The sequence below is a fragment of the Cydia amplana genome, chromosome 17 (assembly GCF_948474715.1).
Source record: "Cydia amplana chromosome 17, ilCydAmpl1.1, whole genome shotgun sequence".
In the NCBI taxonomy this organism is placed as follows: domain Eukaryota; kingdom Metazoa; phylum Arthropoda; class Insecta; order Lepidoptera; family Tortricidae; genus Cydia; species Cydia amplana.
The window spans coordinates 1931842-1937841 of NC_086085.1; the positions used below are offsets into that span (position 1 = coordinate 1931842).

Sequence of the window (6000 nt, forward strand, 5' to 3'; positions counted from 1 at the left end):
ATTATTCCATAATAATATTGGATTATTATACAAATCAAATTTAACACAAATTTAAGAATTTCACAAAAGGATCGTCAAACATGAAAAAAAAATTGTATAAAAAATACTAGTCTAGAATGTTTCTAGAATAAAATCTAAATGTCAAATAAATAAATAAAAAACACAAAAGAAGTACAAACATCGGAATATTCGGAATATCAATTTCCTCATCATTAATCAAATATACCTAATATATAAATAATCATTTCGAATAACAATTAATCCCACGTTGTTTTATCATTCATGTAGTCTTGTGTGGTATAATACGCTTTAGATATAAGTTTACGCTTTACATAATTCTTAAATTTATTAATAGATAATTCAGTAATATGGTTTGGAAGTTTATTATAAAATCTCACATAATTACCCATGAATGATTTTTTAATTTTATGGAGCCGAGTGAAGGGTGAAATATTGCATTTATGTATTCAATCTTTTTTGGGTAAAATGTGAGGAATCGAATGGTATCCTTACTTATTTTGTTATTGGAAGTAAAAAAACAACTTAAATTTTGAAATTGCAGGTGCTGTATTTTTGTATCATTTCCATTTTTTTTAATTTTCACAATATTGTGATTAATTGCTCATTTGCTATCTATTTTACTAGATTTTGTTACTTGCTTTTGCACAGTTTCTCTGCAAAAGCCCATGTATCTGCCGTACCCGCCGTATCTCCTGTATACAGCTTTTCGTATATTCCAATCAGCTAGCGTTACGTGTACGTGTCTTCACCCCTGCCACACACTCTTCGACTGGCATGGGAAGTAGCGACAAAAGTAGGCAAAGACGTAGGTAGTGTGGGAAAACGTCATGCTCCTCGTCACACCAACCGCTCCCTATTTGTTCGGTATTTTGGCAAGAGTCAAAGGACCGGCAATACCTAGTGCGGAGCGTTGCGATTAAATGGGTGATTAGAGCTGTGAGTGGCCAGAGAGGGCAAGCGTCATTCTATATCTCAGGGTAAAGGCACAGAATAACTAATAGTACTACCGTACAGAAAATTCACTCCTTCACAAAAGTTAGATTTAGGTATAAAATTACACCTATATCGCCGCCTGCAAGCAAAATTGAAACTTATAACCGCGCATGAACCGTGAATCTCCTTTGCGCACCGCAGTTTTATGACCGAGCTGTGAGTGTCGGCACGGGGTTATCACTTGACAAGTTTTTATACCTAAAGTCTATTTTTTTATTCGGTAGACTGAAATGACAGTTCATAGTATGAACATAAAATGTCATTTCATACTATGAACTGTCATTTCAGTCTACCGAATAAAAAAATAGACTTTATACCCACTGATTTATTATTTTTAAGATAAATATGTAGGAATTACAAACGTTGATTATGTAAACATACATTTTTTATCCGGAGATAGTATGTCTGATTCTCACGGAAGTAAGTTTCGAAGCCATTGTGTATTTTAAATTTTGCGCGAGCGCCGCATAACACGACTATCGTGCACGCCGAGCGGCAGCCCACTACCATACGCCTGTCCGATGGGCGCGCCGGCCAAATGTACCTAAACTGCGGAGTGACACCCCCCTGGTAAAGGATCGCCTACTGTCGCCTGTCACCACCACACCGCTGGCTACACTCCAGGTACAGAGGTCCAACTTCGTAATTGAAAGTTCGCCTCGAGTACGAATCGCGAATGGCGGAGACATGATATATCTCTATTATTAAACACTAGTACTATCCAACTTCACTTAAAACGACGTAAGCGCCATGGAATTTGTTTAAACATAAGACTTTTTAGTTCCGGCGAGCAATATTTTTGATTGTACAAAAGGGCGTAATTGCCTGGCAGTTTGTATGGAGATAAGACGTTTCTAAATGTTAAAGTTTAAAGTAGGTATGAGTCATTTGAGAGGACAGAAGTTCGAATTAGCGTTTTGTCGAGTATTTGCGAAGTGGTTTGATTAATTGTCAGAGGATTTTGAACTTTATTGCTTACCGGAATTAGTTAGGATTGGCGGATAAAATCAATAGAAAGGTAACAAATTAATAATGGTTTATACTTACGGAGTCTTTTTTTATGTCTGACCATACTCTGAGTGCTGAATCGGTGCGGCCACGGTGTTCACAAATATCTTAACACGCATTCTAACGCCTTGACAATAGAGAAGTGTTCAGATATTTGTGAGCACCTTGGCCGCTCCGACATATCGGATGCTGACTGTACGATGTGTGGGGTAAAACTCAAGGCCAGCCCCTCAGTACCTACTTTGAAGCTGAATTCTTGCTAAAAATATACGCAATGCAGTTAAGATTAAACAGGCCGAGAAGCGAAACAAAATGTACAATATAATGTAAATACACTAAAATGTGCCTACTTTGTTACAACATGATATACATGTAGTAGTAGTAGTAGCAAATAGAAATCTGATTTTTGCTTGTTAATAATATTGTTAAAAAAAAAACCCTATATGCATGACGTGTGTACCTAAAACTTAGTAATTTAAGAGATTTTGCAATGCCCTGACAGAGTATCATATACCATCTACTTTACAAATAACATCTGTGTATTGTAATGTAGGTACCTGATTATGCAAATAAATGAAATATTAAATATCTACATATATGTAGCTACTACTACTACAATCGCTCTTTAGCAATATCCGCCTGTTGTCACTTCTGTCTTCATGTATTAGGGCTCATTTAGACGGTGCGAGAACTCGCATGCGAGTTTCATTACATTGCGCCATTTATTCGATCGGCTGAATTGATGTAACCTCAATGGTCCGCAATGTAACTAAAATCGTATACGAGTTCACGCGCCGTCTAAATTAGCCCTCACACATAAGACTGTGAGTCTCTGTAAATGTTTTATTGAGGTTGTGCAATAAAGAGGATTTGTATTGTATTGTATAATATAATCATTAAAATTAAAATTAAATTTCGAAAATTTATTGTTTTTTTTCTATTTTTGTGTGAAAATCTTAATGCGGTTCGCAGAATACATCTACTTACAAAGTTTCAACAGTATAGTTCTTATAGTTTCGGAGAAAAGTGACTGTGACATACACGGACAGACGGACAGACAGATAGACAGACAGACATGACGAATCTATAAGGGTTCCGTTTTTTGCCATTTGGCTACGGAACCCTAATAAAAAGCGGCCAAGTGCGAGTCGGACTCGCCCATGAAGTGGCCATCGGTTCTACGAGCACCCTCCTTAAAAAATTTAAAATCATTCAAATACTGGACGCTTTTAATTTGCATTTAGCAGATAAGTCTATCAACCTATGTATATTAGGCAGTAAGCATCCCGAATAAAATAAAATACTATGTTCACTTGTCCTATCTACTTACATTATTCAAATTACTCTGGTCCTATAGCACCGATCACAAATCAGTCGTTGGTATCGATGTAAAGAAATGCGTTCTGTTTATTTGTGTCTTGCTGACCGATTTAGATGTGGCATTACCAAGGATTCCAGCATATCAGATTAAATACAAGTTACTTATACTTTGGAAAATTCTTTATATCTTGGAAAATGTTTCGCTTTATTTCATTCGCTAACTTATCGCAGTTCAAACCAACGTTTACCAAATTAATATTTCGCATAATTCATTTATCTTAAGTTAAGTGGGGTTCCTGGGTAACCCCGGACTTATCCCAATAAGGTTTAGTTTACCCTCTGGGTTGGACGGTCAGATGAAATGTCTTACGAATTAGTTAGTCTAGTATAATTAATGATATCTATTTCGTGAGTTATTCGTAGTAACTCACTAGGGAATCCTTTATTGATGTTTTGTTCCATATATTGAGTTAACACCTTACTTTAGAATAGAATAAATAGAATTTACGACACAACAGATGCGCCCGTGGAATGTTCTACTACTTAGTTTATTTGTTTTCGGCATATATACATTTATTTAGATGATCTAACATGTATAAAGTAGTCTTCCCTTATAGGCCGTCTTACCCACAAATAAAACATTTTGAACGGAAACAAAAACCAAAAAGCGGCCAAGTGCGAGTCGGACTCGCCCATGAAGGGTTCCGTATTTAGGGGATTTATGACGTATTAAAAAAAAACTACTTACTAGATCTTGTTCAAACCAATTTTCGGTGGAAGTTTGCATGGTAATGTACACCATAAATTTTTTTTTAGTTTTATCATTCTCTTATTTTAGAAGTTACAGGGGGAGGACACATTTTGCCGCTTTGGAAGTGTCTCTCGCGCAAACTATTCACTTTAGAAAAAAATGATATTAGAAACCTCAATATCATTTTTGAAGACCTATCCATAGATACCCCACACGTATGGGTTTGATGAAAAAATGTTTTTTGAGTTTCAGTTCTAAGTATGGGGAACCCACAAATTATTATTATTTTTTCTATTTTTGTGTGAAAATCTTAATGCGGTTCACAGAATACATCTACTTACCAAGTTTCAACAGTATAGTTCTTATAGTTTCGGAAAAAAGTGGCTGTGACATGCGGACGGACAGACGGACAGACGGACAGACGGACAGACAGACAGACAGACAGACAGACAAACAGACATGACGAATCTATAAGGGTTCCGTTTTTTGCCATTTGGCTACGGAACCCTAAAAAGGACTGTAAATAAACTAATATCCCTCACAAACTTGGTTATGATTATATAAAAATCGATATATTACGCCATTACCACCCCCACACAATTACGGAGGGGATTAAGCCGCGTCCACACCAACACGCAATCCGCTCGTTTGCCAGTGTGTGCGGGCCTTTATCGAGATTGCTTTAGTTAGGGTGTCGATTAAATAAACAATTCATTAATGACGGTTTTTAAATAGACTTTTTGAAGGGATGAGCTAATAAAGCTATTTTGTTATTGAGAACCAAAATATCGGGAGCGTCCGTTATTCGGACTTTGGAATCTGATTTTGTTTTGATGTTGATTTAATACTATTCTTAATTTCAAGTGCATCTAGTTTGCAATAGCACAATAATATCTAGGAAACCGAGCTTAGAACGATTTTTCGCCCCCGAATTTCATTGAAATCGTTAGAGCCGTTTCCGAGATCCCCGAAATATATAAATAAATAAATAAATAAACAAGAATGGCTCGTTTAAAGGCATTAGATAACTTTCTCAAATTAACTTTAGAAAGCGAGGGAAGGTGAGGGGTGGCCGCTAGCGGCCGCTTGATTGCACCAAAACGTAAAGTTAGCGGACTGGACAATACAAAATACTAAGGCGCTCACAAATATCTGAACACGCCTCTATTGTCAGGGCGTTAGAATGCATGTTCAGATATTGTGAAAACCTTGGCCGCTCTGATATATCTGCTGGCGACTGTACTACATTGTAGATCTGTGAATAAACTGTTCAGTCTCTTTCTCGAGTCAAATTGGGCCCCAGCTTGGAAATCTCCATGACCTCGCTCTATCTATTCGAACTCTTGGCGAGGTCAGAGCTGATCGATCAGACAAAGACAACAGTATTATCTCCATCTATCGGAATTGGTACGTGAATAAAACACATGGCGAGCATAAAACGTGATCGCAAACAAACGGAGTCCACAGACCATTATATTCAACTAGCACAAGACCCATCCAACCGAACCAACCAACCGAAAACAATATTATACATGCCTAATAACAATACTGTAACATCCCAATAACAATACCCAACTGCAATATTATAAGTACATCAAATATCCATCAAGTGAAATAAAATCAAAATCACAATATTAAAATAGAATTGTACCAAGAGAGCTCTGCAAAAAACTTTGCGTCTTAAATTTTCATGAAAATATTTACCATGTGCCTAGTAATTTCTACCACTTTTTGAGCAAACTGCCGGCCTAGCTATGGTTACAATCGCTATCACTTCAATCTTTCATATTAGTGCGCTGTCGTTGATTTTCAATCGCTACGGAGCGTAAGCGATTGACATGTTGGCCACGCGGACTATAATTATAAAGATGATTCCATTGATAGATTGAGCGAAGTCGTGCGAATTA

At 36.8% G+C, this 6000-nt stretch overlaps 1 long non-coding RNA gene across 1 annotated transcript in view; it reads left to right on the forward strand.

The window, feature by feature from the left end:
- LOC134655767 (uncharacterized) overlaps window positions 1-4369 on the forward strand; it is a 57759-nt gene extending 53390 nt beyond the window's left edge. Inside the window, exon 2 of the long non-coding RNA XR_010097462.1 lies at window positions 4057-4369. This is a non-coding gene — a long non-coding RNA (uncharacterized LOC134655767). The remainder of the gene's footprint in view (window positions 1-4056) is intronic.
- Window positions 4370-6000: the final 1631 nt, after the last annotated feature.